We start from the raw sequence: 12,668 nt of genomic DNA on the forward strand, positions 1-12,668 counted from the left end.
AGAGGCAGGCATTGGGTCTCTGCATTCCTGCATGTCCCACAGAATGTGACTGCGTGGTGACCTCCCCTCTCAACCCAAAACTTCTTTTCATTGTAACTATCTACCCCTGAAACAAATGGGTGCGAAATACTGAACTAGATCAGACCAGTCACTCGCACCTGCGCAGTACCTCTTGTCAATCACAGGTGCCAATCTAGTGGTCCCACGCCCTTAGGGGAACAGCCCATTCTACAGAAAGGGGATAAAAACTCCAAGTCCCGGGAAGTCTGCCCTGCTCTTTTTGACCGCTTCTTCCCTTGTGAACCCCTTCCTCCCTTTTTTTGAGCCTTCTGAGCCTCGCCTTTGTGCATGGCCCGCTCCAAACTCTTTGGAATGTAATTTCTGTTCTAATAATGGGCCCTTGAGCCATTCTCTACTGCTCTGGCCTACTTCTACTTCTTTGAAATGTACTATCTCTTCTGATAAACTACTTTTTCAGTACTTTACTCTGGCATTCTGTTCAATTCTTTGCTCGTGTTGCCAAGGACCTGGACTTTGCTCCGAGAAAGGCCTGCTCTCCCACAACAGCCTCACTCTAGGTCCCCTGCCTGCCCCTGCCACCCTCTGCCCACCCATCCCTCTCAACTCCACACCTCTGAAGCCACTCGTGTCCCTGGACTCCATGGCCCCCAGCTACTCTGCCCTTGGCCCCCCTCATCCAGTCCCTGATACATGAGACTGTCCCCCATCCTCATCTTAGTCTGTTGGGGCTGCTATAACAAAATCCCACAGACTGGATGGATTATAAACAACAGACATTTATGTGTCACTGTTCTGGAGGCTGAAAGTCCAAGGTCAGTGTGCCAGCATGGTTGGGTTCTGGGTTGCAGATAGCTATCTTCTCTCTGTGTCCTCACACAGTGGAAGGGGCGAAGAATGTCTCTGGAACTTCATAATTCCATTCTTGAGGACTCTGCACTCATCACCTCATTTCCTCCCTAAGGCCCTGCCTCCCAATACCATCACCTTGGGGGTTAGGATTTCACCATATGAGTTTGGCAGGAGGGATACACACATTCATACCATAGTGCCTACCAAGGTTATGTGCCACCTCTGAACTGCCTTCTCCCAACAGCACTCATTGCAGTTGGCTGCTCTGTAATAGTCTGATTCTGAACTCTGATGTGTGACTGCAGACAGCTGTGAAGCCTCATCCCTCCTGTCCCCATGAACTGATGAGAAATCCTGGGTGCTCCCTCCTTTGGAACCCACACACAGGAGCCCTCAACCGGCCCCAGCGCAACCATGACAAAGAACCCTGCCCTCTCAAGCCATTTTCTGACCAGCTAGGGGCCCTACCCTGCTCTCCCCCAGAAAGCCTCAGCATGTAAGGAACATTTTCATAACCTCTTGGTGGGTGTGGCATCATCAGTTTCCACATCCAAGCCAAATCTGGGGTGGAGGTCTATCCTGTCTCTGCAGAGTGACCACAACACACTCCCTCCTACCCCAAACACTTGCCCCTTGTGGATTCTGACCCGCTCTCCTGACTCCCCTCCTCCCTCCCTCATTGACTGAGTGCCCACGTGGGCCAGGCTTAGGCCTGGTGCTGGGACAAAGCAGACAGGGTCTCCCTTCAGTAGCCTTGCCCTCCTCCCCCACTCCCCATGCTCCAGACAGAGCAACCTTTGTAAAACTGAAGTCTGATCAAGGCCCTTCCCTCTCGGAGCCCGCAGGAGCCAGACCAGCTGCTGGAACGCAGATCCATTTACCTGACAGGTCAGGGTTTGGTTTTATTAAAGAAGGTGGGAGTTTCCTTACAAGTGAGGTCACTGGTGGGATTATACTTCTTTGTTAATTTACTGCCTGGGATTATTTCCTTTTTCAGAGTTTTGAGTAAAAACAGGCTCGAGAGAGAGAAATGGAGCAAGTTATGAGCACCCACAAGATCTTGTGTGTGACCAAACTGGACCTCAGGAGAGGTGCTGAGACTTGGCAGAAAACTGAGGGCAGAAAACCCACGCCAGCAACAGTTGTGCACAAGAAACTGCTACAAATCCAGAGACAGAAAGTAGATTATTGGGTGCCAGGGGGTGGGGTGCTGGAGGAGCAATGGGGTGACTGCTAATGAGGATGGGGTTTCTTTGGGAGTGATGAAAATGTTCTGGAACTAGATAGTGGTGATGGTTGCACAATTCTGTGTATATTCTAAAAACCATTGAACTGTACAGTTTAAATGGGTGAATTTTATGATATGTGAATTATACCTCAATAAAGCCGTTATTTTAAAAGTTACCAGGGACAAATTGTGCCATCAAGGACAAAACCCTTCCATGGGGAGAAAGGGTTTGATAAACAAGAGCCGGACAACTAGCCAGCAAAGAAAGTCACAGGGCAGAGCAGTGCTGGGGGAATGAGGGGGACCACGAGATGTTTATGCAGGCAGGGAGTTCTTCAGAGAGCTAAGGCTCTGTGTGGACACGTGAACTCACAGACCCATAGAGCAGAAGCTGAGAAGTCCTGGGACACCAGCAGTAGTAGAGCAGCAGTGAGGGTGGCCCAGGGAGTGCAAGGAAGAGCCGCAAGGACCTGTGGGGGTGGGGTGTGCCCTCAAAGTCCTGACATGGGGCTAACAGTGTCAGTTCTGAACTACAGGGCCCCTTGGTGGAGGTGAAGCTGGAGTGGATTGTTGGAGATGGCGGAACACCCAGGACTGGGGATGCTGGCGGAGAAGCCCACTCTGTCGTTCTGCACAGCCAGAGTGGGGGTTAATGGGAACATCTCGACCAGGGTCCATCTCATGGGTGACCTCCTTAACCCACAGGCCATGTGGAGACAGAGGCAGGGATTAGAGTGATGCAGTCAAAGGCAAGGGATGCCTGGAACCACCAGAAGCTGAAAGAGACAAGGAAGGACCCTCCCCTAGAGCCTCTGGAGGGAGTGTGTTTCTTCAGGCACCTTGATTTCAGACGTCTGGCCTCCAGAAGTGTGAGAGAAGAAATTTCTATTGTTTAAGCCCCCCTGTTTATGGCCATTTGTTGCAGCAGCCCCAGGACACTCACACAAGGAGGTAAGGAAGAAGGTGGTTAAGTCTTCCCCTTGACTTCTGCTGATGAACTCCAGACTGCAGAGAAGATGGGTGTCGCTTCCAATGCATGGGCCCCACATAACCCCTGTTGGTGGAGAGAAGGCCAAAGGAAGCATAATCTTCATCCCAGGGCAGTGGGAACAGAACAGATGAAAAAAAAATGTAGATGAAGAAATCAGATTAGGCCAGGTGGCTTTGTCAAGGTCACCCAGCACGTGGATGCCATTCTGTTATCCCAAGCGGCCCCCACTGAGGTTGGAAAGTGATGCCCTCACCAGTTTTGTCCTCCTTGCCAGGCCCCTCTCTCCAGTATACTGTGTAATTGTAACTCTCTAACTCCGGCCTTCTGGGTGCTTTCACTGAACCCTCTTGGGATTACTGCCAGCAAAGCCCTTACTGTGGTTGGGATCGCTGAGGCTCAGGGCCAGAACAAGCTTTGCCTGTAAGGATTCCTGTGAGGACATTAGGGAATGGGGAGTGACTACTTAGTGGATATGGGCTTTCTCTGGGCGGTGATGAAACTGTTCTGGAATAAGATAGTGGTGATGCTCGTGCAGCAATATGGTGATGATGGTGAATATTCTAAAAGCCACTGAATTCTATAATTTCAATGGATGAACTGGTATGTAAATTTTATCTCAATATATATAGATCTACAATAAAACCTTGGATGGCAAGTAACTTGGTTTGCGAGTGTTCCGCAAGACAAGCAAACATTTCTAATACATTTTAACTTGGTAAACAAGCGATGTCTTGCAATACGAGTAGTTTGTTTCCGGAACAAATTATGCTTGCAAACCAAGGTATTACTGTATTTCTTAACGGGAAAGCCAGAAGGGAACACTTAGATTATTACTGCCCTGGGCAACCCTAGCTAGAAGGTAAAGGAGGTTGTCTGAATGAAGGCCACTGTCCGGGTCTCAGAGGGACTGTGTAAGGATGCCAATGACCCCAGGGGCCAGGTTTGATAGCCCCCTATAGTTATATAAGATGCCACCATTGGAGGAAGCTGGTAAGTATATACAGGACCTCCCTGGACTGTCTTTGGAGCTTCCCGTGAATCTATAATAATTTAAAAATAAAAAACAAAACACACAAAAGGTGTCTGGTGGCAGTGCCCCTATCTGGAGGCCCTGGAAGATTCTCCTTCCAAGTTTATTCAGGTTGTGGACAGAATCCAATTCCTTGAGGCTGTAGGACTGAGGTTGCAGTTTCCTTGACACGAGGCCCCTTCATCTTCAAGCCGGCAATGGCAAATGGAGTCCTTCTCATTATCTTTGAATCTTTCTGACGCCCCTCTGGCCTCAGTCAGTGAAGCTCTGCTTGTAAGGATTCCTGTGATGACATCAGGGCCCACTTGATAATCCAGGCTAATCTCCCTATGTTCAGGACAATGGGTTAGTTGCTTCAATTACATCTGCAAAGGCCATGCAGTGTAACATATTTATGGGTGTGACATCAGAGGGCAAAGGTCACCGAGGCCAAAATTCTGCCTGCCACTAGTGAATCATTTAAAAGCTATTTGGGATGTAAAACCCCCAGGATGGATGAGGAGTTGGGTGTTGGAAAGGAGGAGAGCATCAAGGAGTTGTCTCCATTTTGGGGCAACCTGAAGGGAAAGGCCTGGGAAGCCATGAGAGGAGCTGCTGTCATTGTCACCCAAGGAAAGGGTGCCAGGTAGAACGAACCACCGGGCAGGGGCCAGCGGCTATCTCCTCCTGGGATGCTCTCCTCACGCTCTCCCGTCCCAAGCTTAGCCTGCGGTTTTCTCCTTGGAACCAGCCTCGGAGGACCAGTCGCCTCTCTGTCTCCTTTATCTCCAAAGACTCTTCCCCCTAAGTCAAGGCTGGAAGGAATCCCAGTGAGTCAGGGAGGTAGCCTCTCCCTCCGAGCCCAGAGCCCTGGCCGCAGTCTGCCGCTAGGGGGCAGTGTCGTCTACACCAAAAGCCACACAGCTGGAGTGTCTGTTTGTGATGTGTGCTCGTGCGAGCCAGCGACAGAGAGAGAGAGAGAGAGAGAGAGAGAGAGAGAGAGAGAGTCAGTCTGTGTGTGTGTCTGTGTGTGTCTGTGTGTGTCTGTGTGTTGTGCTCATCGCTGGATTGAAGGAACGTGACTCACCCCCCCACCATGTCAGAGCCTCCTGCCAGGTGGGCTCAAAGGGTCCCCTCTGCTGAAAACTGAAGCAGGCTCTTAGAATAGGAAGAGGTCACACAGTGAGGGGGAGCCCCCTGTGGGTCCCCGTCTCACCTCAGTCACCCCCAAAGCACCCACCTTCCTCTGTCTGGCTGAAGAAGAGCTAGACATTGAGTCTTATGACTGCACAAACAGCCTTGAAGGTTGAGGCCAGGAGTTGAGTCTCCTTTGGAGAAAGAAGGGGAGCAGGTCACTTTATCCAGGCCTCCCAAACTCAGGCCCAGCACCCTCAATGCCAGCTCTCCAGAATTGAAATTCACAGCAAAATGCAGAACTAGTGAATAACTGGGCTCAGGTCCCAGAAATAGGCTGCCCTTTCTACGGGGTGACGCGAAGATCCTCCCTGCTTCCTGTTGCCATGGTTTCCACTCAGCTACCAGGCAGCGGAGCGGTGGAAGCCATTTCCCGCAATAAGATACTGGAGCCGCCTGGGTGTGCAGCTGCTGCAGGCCAAAAGAGAGACGGGTGAAAAAAAAACCTAGTCCCAGGGATCCCCACTGGCCAGAGAGTAAATGTCAGGGCATTACATACTCCTTGCGTGCACAGATCAAGAGGCCTTGAAGAAAGACTATGCAGAAAAAATTGAAAACTGTTAAAGCCAACACATGGTTGGGCAGAACACGCTATATTATAGTGGGCGCTAGACATGGGTTCTGGGGATGCAGGAGCCCATCTTCTCTTTTGGCCAGAGAAACATAGCGAGGGGAAGAGCCCCTTGGTCTTGCTCCCCACAGAGGGGTGTCTTGGGGGTCCCCAGCCTACACAGCACAACAGACTCTGAGGTCCAGCTCTTTTGCGTCCTAATGTTTAAAGCCTAGGAAATTGCTAGTAGGTCTGAGCTGGGGGCCACATGGGCTGCAGCTTCCCTGTTGGGCCCTGTCTGTTCTCCACGGGCCCAGGTCTCCCCTGCAGTTCTGCCCACCCATGGCAGCCTGCCACCATCTCAGGAGAGCAGGCAAGGAAAAGAGTCCCTTTGGTCCCCAAACCTGCAGGCTGTCCCTGTGCGGGCTCGGGGACCCTCTCACCTCTGCACTGCCGTTTGTCTCCAAACCACAGCCTGGTGGTTTTCTGTCCACACCAAGTCTCTCCCCACCCTGCCCCCATAGCCTCAGTTATGGGAAATGTCTTCTGGGGTGGGGAGAAGCTGAAAGTCAACTTGGCTCAACTTTAGGACAGTAGAGGTCCCACTGATGTGTTGCCCTCTTGTCCCCAGATCCCTGTCCTGACTACCTCCCGGGGGTGGCCCCTTGCCCATGTGCTCCGCTGCTGCTCCCTGCTCTGCCCATGTGAGAGCCCCAGCTGAAGCCCACCTGCTGGCCCCAGCTGGAGGGGAAGGGTGAGGAGGCCACCCCGAGGCCTGGGAGCGGGGTTGGGGTGGGGCTGGACACCCAGAGCCCGGAACAGGGATTGGACCCGGGCCTGCAGCCCCTCTGGCACTTCCTGGGGCTCCACCAGCCATTCCAGACCTTTCCCACTAGTGTAACTCACAATAGGGTTTGTTTATGCCAGTCACGGTGTGTTCTGGCACCTCCCCGCCCCCACCCCCTCACCCCCAACCATTAACTTTTCTGGTCCTTTTGGGTAATTAAAATTCAGCCTAGACTCACATCCCACTCAAAGCTCCCCCTCCCCATCCCCAGGACTGGAATGGACCGGAATGGAGACAGGGTGCTCTGACCTCCCCTCCCCGCCCAACCCCCTTCCTCGGGCACTGGCCCAAGGTCGAGGGGAGGAAGGTGCTCCATCTTTGCTTATGGCTTCTGCCGAGAGAGTTCACCCCCTTCCCAAGGTGGGCTCAGCCCTCTCCTTGCTAAGGACTCTTTGGGCCTGGCCAGCCCTGTCCTTTTTGGGCTCCACTTGTGTCCACAGGCCAGCCCCCTCAGCAGGTGGGCGTCCTCTGCAAGATCAGCTGCCTAGACAGCCCTCCCAACCTCAGCCCTCTGGTCCCCATGCTTCCTGCTCCCACGGTGGAGGGGAGCTGGGGTATGGGTGCCCCATCCTTTCCTTCCCAGCACACATCCTCAGTTTCTCCTGGCTCAGCTGGGCAGCTCCTCTAGCAAGTCTGCTGCCTCCAGAAACCCCAGTAGGCAGACACAAGTACCCATCCATGAGTCAAGTATGCACCCCCAGTCCCAGAGCCACATGCTCAGCTCTCCCCAGATCTTGCTCCCCACAACTCACTTCCTGCTTGGAAGGCAGCCTGGAACTGGGCTTCCTGTGAGAAAGCAAGGGATCCTTGTTCCCAAGTGACATTCCTTGAGTTACCCCCTGATTGGGCTGGGGGTTACTCCTCCGCCCCCCCCCATTAAACCATTAACAGCTCCTCTGTGAGGGACAGTGGGGAGGCAGAATGAGAGGCACAAAACTTGCCCTCCAAAGATGGCGGAGGGTCACGGAGCGGGGGGGCACTCAAGGAAGGCTTCCAGGGGGAGGAGGGGGCTAGAGGAAGAGTAGGATCTAGAGATCCAGGTAGAGCTCTCCAGGCTGAGAAAAGGGCATGAACAAGTCACAGGGAGGCAGTGGGGTTGTATTCGGAAGCCATGCCGAGGCCTCCAGGTGCAACAGGCTGGGTCTGCATCTAGGCTGGGGCCTTATTTTCTCCCAGCTATTTGGCATTTTAATGATTTTTTTAAACAAACAAAAGAAAACAAAGGGCAGCTTGCTTTAATCTGTGTTTCTATAGTAGTTAAAGTGGATCTCCAGGCCAGCTCCATAGTAAACAGTACATGGATTAACAGGTTTACTCCTCCAACTATCTGAAGGACACACTAGTCTTGCCCCATTTTACGTAAGAGGAGGCTGGCGTGACCTACCCAGGGTCAAGGAGGGCCTTTGACAGCAAAGCCATTAGGTCCAGAGGTCAAGGAGAGCCAAGAGGGCACTCTTTTTCTATTCCCTCTTCTCTGGAATACTTGAAAAACTTTTTTGCCTCTTGGTATAAAGATCTTTCCCTAAGGTTGTTTTGTTCTATGCCTAGTAAATTTTATTAAGCTACATTGTACATCGTTTTGTTTCCCCCAATCCCGTTTTTTTGTGTGTGAATTATATATAATAAGACATAGCATGCACCCCACTGCCCACTGGGCCCTTCACCAGACAGAACCAGAGGCAGGTACCGCCAAGGCCAAGGGCAAATGGGCAGCTCTAGAAAAGGCTGCGACGTGGAAACATGTTTATAGCTAGATGTGTCTACTTTTGAAAGGAGAAAAAGAGCCAGCAGGAGAGCGAGTAACCCGTAACCCAGCAGCGAAGCAATCCTCACAAACGCACCACAGAGACAGAACAGCCTTTGGTGAATTGGTTTCAAAATGCTTAATTTTTTTTAATTTGGTAAATTGATCATTAGAGAACTGATTAAGCTGAAGCCGCTGTTAGAATAAAAGGTGAAAATAAGCTCCTTCATTTGAATTCCAAATTCAGGCCTGGAGGTGACCTGGTAATTAGGCGAACTGGTCGTTAGGCAAACTGGCTGTGGGTGGACGGGGTGGCAAATGGATCCGGTGGGCGGATGTAACCTTGAGTCTTCTCTCCTCCAAGAGCGGGGGTGCTGGGCCTTGCTGCAGAGCAGGGGGGCTGCAGGAAGCAGTGCAAATGTTCCTCACACTTGACCCTGGTGGCCCAGCACGAAGGCTGCTCAGGGCCCCCTTCCCCCCCAGCAGGGTCTCAGAGGGCCTCTGCTGGGCCCCTCAAGCTGCTAGTTACAGGAGCAGCATGGGGGTAGGGAGCCCAACAGGGGAGGCTGGGGCAATCAGCAGGTGAGAAGCACTTGAGCTGCAATTTAACAACGGGTGTAGAAGTACTTCAGTGATTTAACCATGGCACCACCCTACCTGGGATACCAGCTGCTGTGACCAAGACTGCATGGTCAGGGCACTGGCCGTGCTCCCAAGGGCAACTTCTGAGGGTCCCAGCCATGACAGGCTCATGGTGCCTCTCCATAGATAATTGAGCAGAACCCTTAGGGCTTCAAATTGTTTCTGTTAGATATTGAGATGACACAAAAGAATACTTACAAAATATGTATAATACAAAGAACAATGCCATTAGCCCCTGCGTACTCACCACCCAGCATGGAAAAAAGAAAGGTGACATTACCTGTGAAGGATCTTGGGTGTCCCTTTTCATCCCTCCCCCCACACATCCCACCTCCCCACTTCAGAGGTGAACCCTTTATTGAATTTTGCATGTACCACTCCTGTGCTTTTCCTTATAAATAGTTTCACTGCCTTTGTATGCATCCCCAAACAATATTTTGTTTCGTTTTGTCTGATTCGAGCTTTATATAAATGGAATCATGCTGTTTGTGTTCTTCTTCAAATTGCTTTTACAATGAACATGGGATCCCCGAGGCTCATTCGTCCATGCTGCTCCATAAGAGCGGGAATCCATCTGTCCTCAGAGCCTTCTGCTCTGTTGCAGAACTCCCACCCGTCTAGTCCCCTTGTTGGCTTGATGGACCATTAGGTTTGCACTTTCGGTGCTGCGACAAACAGGGCGGTTCTGCACGTTCCTGGACAGGCGTCCTGATGCCCAGATCAAGTTTCTCTAGTGATCCTGTCCAGGGGGAACTCCCTAGGCCACAGGAAATGTGCATCCTCCTCTTTTGGTAAGGGACTACAAATAACTTTCCTAAAAGGTTTTATGGATTCCCAGGCCCACCTGCAGTGTCTAGGTTTTCTTGTGCTTCCCCAGGCTTGCTAACAGCTGATGTTGTCAGGCTTTATTTTCCATATGGATAACTAATTGTCCCAGCATTATTATGACAAAGCCTGCAATGCCAGCTTTGTCGTAAATTGAGTTTCTGTATGTGGCTTGTCTGCCTCGGAATTTTCTATTCCATCCCGTTGCTCTGTGTCCATCCCTTTGCCATTACTGCACTGTCTTAAATTCAGTACCTTTAGAAAAATTCTTAGAATTTGCTAAGGCAACTCTCTCCACCTCCTTCCTTAGCAGTGTCTAAGCTATTCTTGGCCATTTGCTCTTCCATATAAATTTAAGAACCACTTTGTCCAGCCCCATTTTAAAAATGGCCTTTCAGTTGCAATTGCATTCAATTTATAAATCAAATTGGAAAGAATTGGCATGTTCAAAACATTGATTTTTTTTTGGAGAATTCTGGGTAGCCAAGATAATGGCAGCCAAGTAAATCTGGAATTCTCCACATAGCTTCCAAATAAAAATCAATTAAGAAAAAAACAAGAACAAATAAGACCACACAAAACCCATGCCCTTAGCATAACTAGAAGACAGAAAGTAACTGAACTTCAAATTATCTAAAATAAATAAAATCACAAGGATAGTGGAAATGTCCTAAAATGAAATACACGTAAAAACAAATGGACCAAACCATACACCACACAATATTGTAACCACCCTGAAGGGGAAGATGAGAACTAACCCGAGGACCTTTCTAAACGCAGTCCTTGGACTATATGTCCTCTGGCTAAGTAAAGACAGAGGAACTAGAAACAAATATTGAACTCCAGAGAGTAGTTTTCTTTTCTGCAAAGACATGAGTGGACAATTCTAAAATTGCTTTCTGAGAATTCTAGGGCTGAGCAAATGCATAAATATATTGTAGATGATGGGAGCCAGCTTTCTCAGTAACAGAAGAGAAGTTACTACTAAGCATTTTAGAAGAAGGCTAAAATGAACCAGGAATAACAGGTGTCAGTATGAACTCATGGAGATAGATGGATAGATAGATGGAATAGATAATAGATAGACAGATACACAGACATTAGATAGATAGATGATAGATAAATAGATAATAAATACAGAAGTGTGCAAGTGTACATACATATATGTATATACACATCTACATATGAGATCTAACAACTAAGTTTGAAAACTCATCCTAGAAAAAGTGCTACATACCTCATTGCTGACTATCACTACGGTCACCTTCCAAGTACTCCCCTTGGGAAGCTATGCACTGATGCCAGCACCTAGTCCACCCTTCAAAGCAATTTTGGAACTCTTTTTCTGGAATGGCCATCAGAGCTGTCGTCACATTACCCTTGATGTCCTGAATGTCATCAAAATGTCTTCCTTTCAATATTTCCTTTATCTTTGGGTAAAAAAAGAAGTCATTGGGGGCCAGATCAGGTGAGTAGGGAGGGTGTTCCAATACAGTTATTTGTTTCCTGTCTAAAAACTCCCTCACAGACAGTGCCGTGGGAGCTGGTGCATTGTCGTGATGCAAGAGCCATGAATTGTTGATGAAAAGTTCAGGTCGTCTAACTTTTTCATGCAGTCTTTTCAGCACTTCCAAATAGTAAACTTGGAACAAATTTGGTACAAATTCATAATGAATAATCCCTCTGGTATCAAAAAAGTTTAGCAACATCGTTGCAACAAGTTTGTGAACTTGTCAGACCTTGTATATGCATGAATGTGTGTGTGTGTGTGTGTCTAGCATGTGTCTATAATTTTCCAATGTGTTTCTAAGAACAAGTATCCACTCAAAATGAACTAGGAATCCTAGGATAAATGGCTGGTTCTAGGAATGGGAGACAGGGAAAGCCTGGAGAAGCTTAGAATATCTTATTCTTCCAGAAGATAAGGAATCCCTGAGTCCATGCTGATATAAATAAGTAAGTAAATGGGGAGAAGGGAAGCTCTTCCTCACAGTAGAAAGCCAAATAATTAATGTAGGAGGAATAATAGAACTGGAAAAATCACCATTTGGCAATCATAGTAATGACTGAGTCAAGCAAAAAATGATCAATGGATGAAAAAAAACCCTAGAGGGTGATTTAATGAGGACTAATCTCAAAATGTCTCCCCACAAATGAAAAAGAATAGCACCTTGACAGTGGAAAAATCTGGCAGACACTACCTTAACCAAGTGATCAAAATTACCATTGCCAGTAATGGGATAATCCACCATAGTGTGCCTCCAGGTCTGATGCACCGACAAAGACACATCATTTCTCCAACATTCCTACCAAAAGTGCAAAATCTGAATCTAACGATGAGGAGCCATCAGACAAACCCAAACAGAGGGACATTCTACAAGATAACTGGCCTGTGCCCTTGAAAAATGTCTATGTCATAAAACACAAAGACCGAAGATTAAAGGAGACTAAAGAGATATGACAACTGAAGGCAATGCTCACATGATCAGAGATGCTCTTTTTCTAGAAAGGACATTGTTGGGACAATTGGCAAACTCTGGATAAGGGCAGTAGACTATATAGTACTGTATCATTGTTCATTTCCTTATTTTGCTAACTGTACTGTGGTTAGATAAGAGAATGGTTCTTGTTTTTAGGAAATACATGCTGAAGTATTTCGAGATAAAGGAGAATAATGTCTCAATTGATTTGAAATATTCAGAAAATAACTATGTGTATGTGTATGCATGCGTGTGTGTGTGCATGTAGCTATATAGAGACAAGAATAA

This window comes from Hipposideros armiger, unplaced genomic scaffold, assembly GCF_001890085.2.
Source record: "Hipposideros armiger isolate ML-2016 unplaced genomic scaffold, ASM189008v1 scaffold_419, whole genome shotgun sequence".
In the NCBI taxonomy this organism is placed as follows: Eukaryota; Metazoa; Chordata; class Mammalia; order Chiroptera; family Hipposideridae; genus Hipposideros; species Hipposideros armiger.